The following is a 12,768-nucleotide window of genomic DNA, read 5'->3' on the forward strand; positions in this document are numbered from 1 at the left end:
TAAAAGGATGAAAATAAAATGAAGAATAAGTAAAGAATGTGATTTTATTCAATAGATGCACGGATAAATTAATACGATTCTAAAACAGGATGTTTAATCTTTATTAATCCTCATAGAAAAGAGTAAAGAACAAAACTAGCTTCACACATCGTATGTAAATTAACCAGCTTGAAAAAACAGGGTCTGTTTATTCAGTGCGAGGCACAATAGAGTCGGGTTTCTAGAAGCCGGATAAGAGACCCGGTATTATATCGTTGATAAATAGAAGAACTACTTACGTCGCTGCCCAACAATAACAACTTGCGAGGATCGGTCGTTTACAATTAGGGCCAACGAGAGTAGAAATGGGTTCAGCTTTGCAACAACGACATGACCGTGATGTCATTGTTACGCAAATTAGGGAAGCATTACATGTAAGCTGATCAAAGCTATTTAAGGGCGACACGTGACTGTAACGCAGCCTTTTCATTGGTACGGTACAGCACGATAAAAAGAAATCCTCATACAGTCGGAGAAAGCTCAATGTACGCTTGAAATGATTGAAGTCATGCTGGGCGAGGATTTCATAAGCGATTGAGTCTGGTGTTGCTATACAATGACACTGTGTGCCAGAAATCAACTCCCTTAATCCAACAAAATGTTTAGGTTGAAGAGAGCGAGGGGGGAGAGAGAAAGAGAGACAGAGACAGACAGAGACAGACAGAGAGACAGAAGATGTTACATCAGCGCTCGGTTGGCACTCATTTCAGTTGAGTAAGTAAGCTGAAACAACCCGGAGTGAAGTACGTAGCTCTACTGAAGGCATATCACGCTGCTCAGTTCATGAGCCGAATCCATGACCTTATGATTGCGAACCATACACCACAAGGACTAAATGACTAGATCACGCGCCTTCATTTAGTAATAACAAGTAAAATGTGAGATGTAACTATATAGCGATTCATAATCTGAAATGGGTTAATTAACGTAACGCTACAAAATAGCAGCAGCTAGCTTGAATTTGTCGTTTGCCGTTTTTATATCACTAAATATGACAAAAGCCATATAATTTGATTGCGCACAAACAGTAGCAAAAATCTCACCAGATAAATAAAAGTCAGCTTTATAATGCAAGCGAGATATTAAAAATATTGCACGTATTTATTTTTCTCCTTTTAGTCATGTAACTCAAATGGTAAAATGTAAAAATGCACTGATTTATAATGTAAAATAGGGAGTTACAGACTTGGTATAAAATAGTTGTAGCTAGCTTGTGTATGCAATTTGTCGTTTTTATATAAATATATATGACAATATCCTAATGATTCCCTGTCCACCATGTTTTGTTCCTGGATATCCATTTATAAAGTACATCCAAGTTATGATTTTTTTAAAGGCATACTGACACATAATAATGGTTTCAAATTCTGGCACAAGGTCAGCAATATTAGAAGGAGACAGTAAATGGATTGCATCGACCCCAGTATTCAACTGGTACTTATTTTATTGACCCCGAAATGATGTAAAGCCAAGTCGACCTCGGCAGAATTTTAACTCAGAACGTAAAGACAGACGAAATGCCGCTGAGCATTTTTCCCGGCGTGCTAACCATTCTGCCAACTTTCCACCTCATAATAATAATAATAATAATAATAATAATAATAAGAATTCTTTCTATTATAGGCACAAGGTCTGAAATTTGGTGGGAAGTGTTATGTCGATTACATCGTCCCCGGTGCTCCACTGGTACTTATTTTATCGACCCCGAAAAGATAAAAGGAAAATTCGACCTCGGCGGAATTTGAACTCAGAACACGAAGACAGACGAAATGCCACTGAGCATTTTCTCCGGTGTGCTAACGGTTCTGCCAGCTCACCGCCTTTTGCTGGCTCGTAATAATGATAATAATGGTTTCAAATTTTGGTACAAGGCCAGCAAGTTCGAGGAAGGGAATAAGTCGATCATATCGACCGCAGAGCTGAGCAGGTACCGAAAGGACTACAAAGTCGACCTCAGTGGAATTTGAACTCATAACGTAAAGACGGACTAAACGCCGCTAAGCATTTCGCCCAGCATGCTAACGATTCTGCCAGCTCACCGCCTTAACTGTCACCTAATAAATATCAAGATGGTTTCATATTTTGGCACAAAGCCAGCAACCTCTGGAGAGGTGGGTAAGTCACTTATGTCCGACCCCAGTGCTCAACTGGTACGTTATTTATCAACACCGAAAGGATGAAAGGCAAAGCCGACCTCAGCGGGATTTGAACTCAGAACGTAAGGACGGATGAAATGCTGCTAAGCATTTTGCCCGGCGTGCTAACGATTCTGCCAGCTCACCACCTTAACTGCCACCTAATAATCCTTTCTATTCTAGGTACAAGACCTGAAATTTGGTGGGAGGGAGGGAGACTGGTTGATTACATCGACCCTAGTACGCAACTGGTACTTAATTTATCGACCCCCGAAAGGACGAAAGACAAAGTCGACCCCAGCGGAATTTGAACTCGGAACGTAAAGATTGACGAAATATCGCTAAGCATTTCGCCCAGCGTGCTAACATTTCTGGCAGCTCGCCGCCTTAATAATCATGATATAAAGAATGGAAGCAGTGAACAATTCTTAGAGTTGGTAAAGCGGCGAGCTTGCCGAATCGTTAGTGCGCCGGGTGAAAATGCTTAGCGGCATATTGTATTAGAGCAGGGGGTTTTCAAACTTTTTGACTTGCGGACCCCTTTATATTTCAGGCTTTACCTTAGGGACCCCCTTATAAACGCTTATGAAATTTATACATAAGTATTTGCTTAAAATAACATATAGTTTTACATTTATTTATTTAACAGTATTTAACAAATAGGTTTATTGTCAATTAAAAGATCTCGATTAAAAAACATATATAAAATCAAATTGCCCATAAAGAGTATTTGCTGTCTACGGACCCCCTGTCTTGTCCTTGCGGACCACAGTTTGAAAACCCCTGTATTAGAGTGTTTCGTCAACGTAGAGCGCTGGGTTTAAATTCTTTTAAGGATCCAGTAAAAGCATTTGGAAGTGGAAAACCATTTCTGACCAGGCTCCATGTCAGTCTCGTTTAAGTTTATCGTTGCCTCTAATTTCCCGTTCTAATTATGCTCTAAGCTCTCGTTCTAATTATGAAGAACTCTATACCCTCGTTCTGATTACGGATTGATTAGAGTTCTGGTTATAATTACGAACGGCTCTAAGACTTAGTTTCAATTATGAACTGCTTTAAGGGCTCGTTCTAATCATAGACTGCTCCAAGGCTTCGCTCTAATTATGGTCTACTCTAAGCCTTCGCTCTAACTATGTTGGCACTCCGTCGCTTACGACGTCGAGGGTTCCAGTTGATCCGCTCAACGGAACAGCCTGCTCGTGAAATCAACGTGCAAGTGGCTGAGCACTCCACAGACACGTGTACCCTTAACGTAGTTCTCGGGGGAGATTCAGCGTGACACAGTGTGACAAGGCTGACCCTTTGAATTACAGGCACAACAGAAACAGGAAGAAAGAGTGAGAGAAAGTTGTGGTGAAAGAGTACAGCAGGGTTCGCCACCATCCCCTGCCGGAGCCTCGTGGAGCTTTTAGGTGTTTTCGCTCAATAAACACTCACAACGCCCGGTCTGGGAATCGAAACCGCGATCCTATGACCGCGAGTCCGCTGCCCTAACCACTGGGCCATTGCGCCTCCAAGAAAGAATTTAAAAAGTATTAAAGAAACGGAATATTGTAAGCATTCTGACGCAGAACAAAGGGTCTTATATTTCAGCTGAACGAAGAAACCGGGAATCTGTGACCTTCATGTCTTTCCCGGGTGAAGCAAAGATTCCATTCGAGGTACTGAAAATTCCATCTCTTTCTGTACTGCACTTACAATCCATAATTGATTTTTGTTTTCCTTTCGTTTTGAGTTGACGAAGGTAAGGTCTTACAAAATGGGAGTTTGTAGCGTTCATCCATATCGAAATACGCGACCAAATACTGTAAACCAACATTAGGAACTATATCCTCACGTTTTTTGATGCTTTTTAGAAACATTCTCGTTAACTAAATAAAACTGTTGCGACACAACACTCAGCAGGTGTGTGTGTGTGTGTGTGTGTGTGTGTGTTTGTGTGTGTGTGTGTGTGTGTGAGTGTGTGTGAGTGTGTGTTTGTGTGTGTGCGCGTGTGTGCGTGTGTGTGTGCGCGCGCGTGTGCGTGTGTGTGCGCGTGTGTGTGCAGGCACGTGCTAGGCTACGTATGTATTTGAATGCTTGTGTATGCAAATGTGTATATGCATGTGTGTGTCTTGTGTGTGCATGCGTGTGTGTGTGTGTGTGTGTGTGTGTGAGAGAGAGTGTCTGCCTGTGTGTCTGTGTACATGTGTGTGTATGCATTTGTGTTAGGTTACGTATGTATCTGTGTGCTTTGTGTAAGCAAATGTGTATGTGTATGCGCGCGTGTGTGTATGTATGTATGTGTTGTGAGTGTGCGCGCGTGTGTTGTGTGTGTGTGTGTGTGTATGCGTGTGAGTGTCTGTGTGTGTGTATGATTTTGTGTATGTGAGTGTGTAAGCATTTGTGTGTTTGTTCATGTACGTACACGTGTGTATGAGTTTGCGACTATGATCGCGTGTATGTATGAATACGTGCGCACGCGCTTGCCTGCGTTTATGTATGTGGGCTGGGATGGGGAGGATATTCTTGTGTGTGTGTGTGTGTGCGTGTGTATGTGTGTGCATATGTGTGTGCATGCGTGTACGTGTGTGCATGTGTGCGTGTGTGTGTGTGTGTGTGTGCGTGCGTGTACGCGCATGTGTGTGCGCGCACGAGCACGTGAGCGCATATTTCTATATGTGTTTGCAACAATATATGCGCGTATGCATGGATATACCTACGTGTGTGTGTGTGTGTGTGTGTGTGTGTGTGTGTGTGTGCGTTTACAAGCGTTTTGTGTGTGTAGGTATGCTCGTTTATATGTGTGTATATGTATGTGTTTGCGAGTATATGTGTGTGTATGTATGAATATGTGTGTACGTGTCTTCTTACATTCGTGTATGTGAGATGAGGGTTATGCTTGTGTAAGTGTGTATGCGCGTATATGTATGTATGTATGTATGGGTCTCCGAGTGTATGTGTATGCGCGTTTGTATGTATAGCGTGAGCGCTTGCATGCGTTTATGTATTTGCACGCTCAAGTGCGTGTATGCGTTTATCTATGTGTCTTTGCATGCTTGCATCAATGAGTATACGCGCACGTATGCATATGCCTGTACGATTGTGCATATATGTACACACGTATATTAGAACTATATATTCGCATATACGTTTTGGTTTTATCAAAATAATAAAATAATGATTTAAAAAAAAAAGGAAACTAATAATAATTCTAGTAATAATAATAGTAATAAAAATAATAGTGACAATAAAAAACTCGTCCTTGAGATCATTGGAAAAAGGACAGATAACGCAATAAGAAAGGAAAAATTAAACATTATAAACATGACAAGCGTTTTGTAACAGGAAAAATGTGTGTAAACGGTGGAAGCAATTATTGGCAAATTGTATAAACGTTGGGAATTTAAAGAGTTCGGTGTTTCTCTATTGAAATTGCAGTTTTTAATTTATCTATCATCAATTAAATAATCACATTCTACAAATATAATGTTTAAAAACATATTATAAACAGATTTAATTTCTCTAAAAATAATCCTAAACATGTATGGAGTTCTTTTTTGTTGTTGTTGTTGTTGTTGTTGTTGTTGTTGTTGTTGTTATTGTTGTTGATAATTTTCAAATTTGATTTTACAGAGAGGGAAAATATGTGTGTGTCCATAGATTTTTGCAAAAATGACTTTTTGTAGTCGAATAGTATAAATACAAGGATTGTGTAATCATGGGCGAAAACATATGAGCTGGAAGTGATTTGTATTGTTCAACGCATTTACCGTATTTGCATTTGAGACTATTGTGAGACAATATTGTTGTCGTTATTGTGCTTAGCGGCATATCGTCTGTCATTATGTTCTGGGTTCAAATTCCACCGAGGTTGACTTTGCTTTTCATCCTTTCGGGGTTGATAAATTAAGTACCAGTGAAACACTGGGGGTCGATGTAATCAACTAATGCCCTCCCCACGTATTTCAGGCCTTGTGCCTTTAGTAGAAAGGGTTATTATGCTTAGCGGCATATCGTCTGTCTTTACGTTCTGAGTTCGCATTCCACCGAGGTTGATTTTGCTTTTCATCCTTTCGGGGTCGTTGAATAAGTACCAGTTGCGCACTGGGGTCGATGTAATCTACTGACCCTCTCCCCTAAGATTTCAGGCTTAGTACCTATCACAGAAATGGTTATTATTAAGAGGCGGGGGAAAGCAGCGAGCTAACAGAATCGTTAGCACACTGGACAAAATGCTTGTGTCTTTCAGACTTTCAGGTCGGTGAAATAAGTACAAGTTGCGCAGTGGGGTCGATGTAATCGACTGGCCCCCTTCCTTAAGATTTCAAGTTTGGTGCATATACCAGAAAGGTTTGTTATTAAGAGACGACGAAGGCGGTGAGCTGGTTGTATCGTTAGCATACCGGATTAAATGCTTAGCGGCATTTCGTCCGTCTTTATGTTCTGAGTCCAAATTCCGCCGAGGTCGAATAACCCAGGACCGACTAATATCGTGTGAGTAAATTTTGATAGACAGAAACTGTGTGGAAACCCTTCGCATATATATATATATATATATATATATTCATCATGTTGAACCGTTATCTCTACACATTTCTTTTCACTCTCGTTTTTTTTTCATTCTCTCTCCTTTTTTTCCACTTTTAATCCTTTCTGTCGGAGAGCGTAGGCTCGAAACGTAAAAGACTTCTCCATTCTTCCCGAGCGTTAAACTAATACACCTGCTTGTTATTCTTACACTCTCTTTCGTCTTTTGTTTTCTGTAAATTTGGACTATATACACCCATAGATAGATAGATAGATAGATAGATAGATAGATAGATAGGTTTCTTTATTAGCCACACAGGGCTCAACACAGAGGGGACAAAATACAAATGTAGAGTTTTTCTTTTCGAGGGGGTCGAAAACAAAGCAGAAAAAAAAACAAAAGTGGGGACAACGATGAAAAAAAAAAAACATCGCAAAACGTTTGGGGTATTTACAAAAAATACGAAATAATACAAAAAATTCCCAATAAATGGGGAGGTTATCCGTGGAAAGAAAAACCTACGAAAAGACCACGGTAACCTCGGTCTTTAGCGTCACACTTTGTTAAATAAAATTTCTTTTATTTAAGCAAGAAACGTGAGTAAGATAGATAGATAGATAGATAGATAGATAGATAGAGGAGGAGGAGGAGGAGGAGGAGGAGGAGGAGGAGGAGGAGGAGAGGAGGATAGTGGTTGTCGTTAGTGATGGCGGCGGCGGTAATGTCAACAATGATGACCACGATGGTAATACGCCCTTCTAATTCAACGAGGCAAAATACCTACAGGAACAGTAGCAGGTCAATATGGTACAATATAACCTTCCTCTCTAACCCAAACACCTTTAAGACATAATTGACCATTATGTTTATTTATTTATTTATTTATTTATTTATTTATTTGTGACCTGGTATAACTATCAGTCACAATTTTCCAGTGTACAACTCAGTCTGTCTCAAGAGACTTTGAAATTTGACCCGACAACTAATTTACTTTTACAAAGACCAGATGACAGTAGACAGACATGGATTTAATCCTCCTGATTTGGAGTAAGAGAATCGAAGAATTGCCAAGGTTAATACTCGTTCCCGATCATAACTACGCTTAACTTCTGTATTTGCGAAACAAAGAACTCTCTTTGAGGTCAATCGGCCATGTTTTTCTTCCACCATTTTTTCTGAACCCAGAATCATGTGGTAGGGAAGCAAGCTTCTTACCACATCCACCTATGTATGTATACAGACGCTGTATGTATACACACACTGCAAGGTACTGAGTTTTCAGTCTAATACCATTACATAAATCATTTTATAAATAATTACATAAATAAATAAAGCAATCTCCCTGATGAAGTGCCGGCACACAGCTGGCGCTGGTTCATATTTATTTATGTAATTATTTGTAAAATGATTTATATAATGGTATGAGAGTGAAAACCCAGTAACTTGCAGCTGTTATCGCTGCACAGGAACAAATGTTATAATTTGTAATTAAAGCCTGTTGAGCCAATATTATATGCTTTAATGTCATGCACTAAAAACTATTTTCCTGAATATGCGCTGCTGAAATTAAGGCGCGCCTAATACGACCGTGTCGTTTATACAATCAAATACGTGAACTTTCTCTTGGCTGCTTTGCATGAATAACTTGCATCATGATAATTTCTTTGCAGAGACTAGTAATAGTCAGTGACCATGCTTGTGTTCCACCTGCCTTGATACCTAGTCTGCATGATCTCGATGTCTTGGAGGAATCTTTCTCCTTGCTCATCACTTACTGCATTATGATTTTCAAGGAAGTAGTCCAGTTGATTGTGCAGGAAATGCACTTTTACACTCTTATTTCTTTATTGCCCACAAGGGGCTAAACACAGAGGGGACAAACAAGGACAGACAAAGGGATTAAGTCGATTACATCGACCCCAGTGCGTAACTGGTACTTATTTAATCGACCCCGAAAGGATGAAAGGCAAAGTCGACCTCGGCGGAATTTCAACTCAGAACGTAACGGCAGACGAAATACCTACATTTGATGAAGCCAAATCTATCCTTGTAGATGGTGACCATACAGAAAGTACCGAAAAAAATGAACCTTTGAGTTAGCGGAAAAATCTTCACAATAGAGCAAAATGAATTTCATATGATACAACTGAACGCCCTTCGTAACACTTGTCATTGCATATTCTTTTGATCACCTCGTTTCAAATTTCTCGTCATGATTTTCACTGCATGCTTTTATCTTCATATCCAATGAATTATGTTTACTTGTCTCAGTCACTGGACTATGCTGGTGTATCGCCTTGAAGCGTTAAATGGAACAGATCGACTCCGGTACATAGTTTTTTAAATTTTGGCACTTATTCTATCGGTGTCTTATTAGTCGAATAGCTAGATAACAGGAACGTCAACAAACCAACACCAATTATTAAGCGGGGGTGGAGCACAAGCACAAATTCAAAGACACACACACACACACACACACACACACACACACACACACACACACACACAAAATATATTTATATATTTATCTGATGGACTTCTTTCAGTTTCCATCTTCCAGATTCACGCACAAAGGTTTTGTTGGCCCAGTGCTGTAGTGGAAGACACTTGTCTCAAAAGTGCTGCGCAATAGGATTGAACCGAAGCCCTCATGACTGGAAAGCAAGCTTCTTACTGCACAGTTACGTCTGCACCTAGTCAAAAAGTAAGTTACTCTAAGCATATATAAATACATATATATATGTATATATATACTCTTTTACTCTTTTACTTGTTTCAGTCATTTGACTGTGGCCATGCTGGAGCACCGCCTTTAGTCGAGCAAATCGACCCCAGGATTTATTCTTTAGAAGCCTAGTACTTATTCTATCGGTCTCTTTTGCCGAACCGCTAAGTTACGGGGACATAAACACACCAGCATCGGTTGTCAAGCGATGTTGGGGGGACAAACACAGACACACAAACACATACATATATATGTACATATATACGACGGGCTTCTTTCAGTTTCCGTCTACCAAATCCACTCACAAGGCTTTGGTTGGCCCGAGGCTATAGTAGAAGACACTTGCCCAAAATGCCACGCAGTGGGACTGAACCCGGGACCATGTGGTTGGTAAGCAAGCTACTTAGCACACAGCCACTCCTAATATATATATATATATATATATATATATATATATATATATATATATATATATATATATATATATATATATATATATATGTATACACACACACACACACACATATATATATACACACACACACACACACATATATAAAGAAAACAAAGAAGAACAGAGAAAAAGAAAACGAAAAAATACTCGAATATAAAAATAAGAATCAACCGTTTTTTTTTATTGATAGCACTGTATAAAATGTAACAAGTTGTTTCCCTTGGTACAAATACTGTTGAACAACATCTCTTAGTTTAAATTCTACAGGCGATTGACCGATAGAGGTTTTAATTATGTAATATTGGCTTTCGATTATCGATATTCCACGTAAGCGTTTGTTTTTCAAACGCATAAAATATACATATACTACACATACACACGCACACATGCATAGACATAAGCATTCATACATACATACATGTATATATATATATGTATATATATACCAAACATATATATATATATATATATGTTTCTTTTTCGTTTCTCTTTCTCTTATGCATACAAATACACACTCTCACCTATATAAAGGGTGATATATTATTTGATGCATTTAAATCGATATGTGTTATCTTCTAAGTTTTTCATCTTTTTGTTTTTTTTCCTTGATTCCAACAGAATCAAGATATTTCTTCCTTTTCATTCATTTTAGCATATCGCACACTTTGAAGCTGCAATCTATGAAGATCCCCTGTTGATGGCCTACCCATTATACAAGTACAAAGACATGGTCAATATATATATATATATATATATATATATATATATATATATATATATATATATATATATATATATATATATGAGGGGTGCTGAAAAGTAGCTGACTTTTAAGGGTATCGCGAAACGCCTTACAGGGCTTAGAAAACTCAAAGGACTGCTGCAATAAGTGTGAGACTCTGTGAAGGGAACATGTTGAATAAAAATCGTAATTAACTGATCCGCCCATATTTTCTTTTACCCAAAGCCAGGAATTTTTCAGCACTTCTTCGTGTGTGTGTGTGTGTGTAACTAATTGTTTTTGGGAAGGTTGGATCTTCATGCAGATAAGCTATAGATAATCCTTTCTACTCTTGGCACAAGGCCTGAAATTGTGGGGGAAGGGCTAGTTCAGTGATTTTCAACCAGCATTCATACCGCTAAGCATCTCGTCCAGCGTACTAACGATTCTGCCCGTTCGCTGCCTTAGTAATAACAATAATAATAGTAATAATAATGATAATAATAATAATAATAATAATAATAATAATAATAATAATAATAGTAATAATAATGATAATAATAATAACAATAATAATAATAATAATAATAATAATAGTAATAATAATAATAATAATAATAATAATAATAATAATAATAATAATAATAATAGTAATAATAATGATAATAATAATAATAATAATAGTAATAATAATAGTAATAATAATGATAATAATAATAATAATAATAATAATAATAATAATAATAATAATAATAATAATGATAATAATAATAATAACAATAATAATAATAATAATAATAATAATAATAATAATAATAATAATAATAATAATAATAATAATAATGCAGATATTGACAAAGCCCTTACCCACCAATGGTTAATGGCCTCTGGCTTGAAATCAGAAACAGAGGGGTTTATCATAGCAGCCCAAGATCAATGCCTACCTACAAAGAACTACCAGGCCAACATATTAAAGAACGGCAGCTCCCCATTATGTCGTATATGCCAACAACAAAATGAGACCATCGATCATGTTGTCTCCATGTGCAGTCTGCTTGCGCCTACAGAGTATCTCAACAGGCATGATAGAGCTGCACAATATATTCACTGGGTAATATGCAAAAACCTGGACTTGCCCCATGATAAAAACTGGCGGGAACACAAACCACCCCCAGTACTTGAAAATGATCACATTGCACTCCTCTGGAACTTCACCATTCAAACTGACAGAAAGATAGACGCAAATAGGCCAGACATCATACTGAAAGACTTCAGACAAAAATCATGCCTCCTCATTGATATGACTGTCCCAATCGATATAAACGTATCTGTCAAGACCTACCAAAAACTGAGCAAATATAAAGATCTTGAAATAGAAATTAGCAAAATGTGGAATCTGAAGACGAAAACAATACCTATTGTCATAGGTGCCCTGGGAATGACAGCGGGCTGATTACTACCTAGATCAGATTCCAGGAAACCCCAAAATGGCTGAAGTTCAAAAGATAGTGCTCATGCGAACTGCCCATATCCTACGTAAAATACTGTCTATGTGATCTCAAATTTTAAAGCAAACACATAATTTTCTTATGGTTTCTTAAACATTCACTTGAACAAAACTGTACAAATCCAAATATATGGTACTCTAGGCATAACACCTACATGAACTTCTAACTTGTTGTCTCTTGAGGTCTCTGGGTGAGACTTGGATCCAACTTGTACAAATGCAAAACAAAAGTCAAACATAAAATAATAATAATAATAATAATAATAATAATAGTAATAATAATGATAATAATAATAATAATAATAATAATAATAATAATAATAATAATAATAATAATAATAATAATAATAATAATAATAATAATAGTAATAATAATGATAATAATAATAATAATAATAATAATAATAACAACAACAATAATAATAATAATAATAGGAAACCCCAAAATGGCTGAAGATCAAAAGATAGTGCTCATGGGAACTGCCCATATCCTACGTAAAATACTGTCTATGTGATCTCAAATTTTAAAACAAACACATAATTTTCTTATGGTTTCTTAAACATTCTCTAGAACAACACTATGTACAAATCGAAATATATGGTACCCTAGGCATAACACCTACATGAACTTCTAACTTGTTGTCTCTTGAGGTCTCTGGGTGAGACTTGGATCCAAC

Source organism: Octopus bimaculoides, chromosome 18, assembly GCF_046866305.1.
Source record: "Octopus bimaculoides isolate indiv1 chromosome 18, ASM4686630v1, whole genome shotgun sequence".
Classification (NCBI taxonomy): domain Eukaryota; kingdom Metazoa; phylum Mollusca; class Cephalopoda; order Octopoda; family Octopodidae; genus Octopus; species Octopus bimaculoides.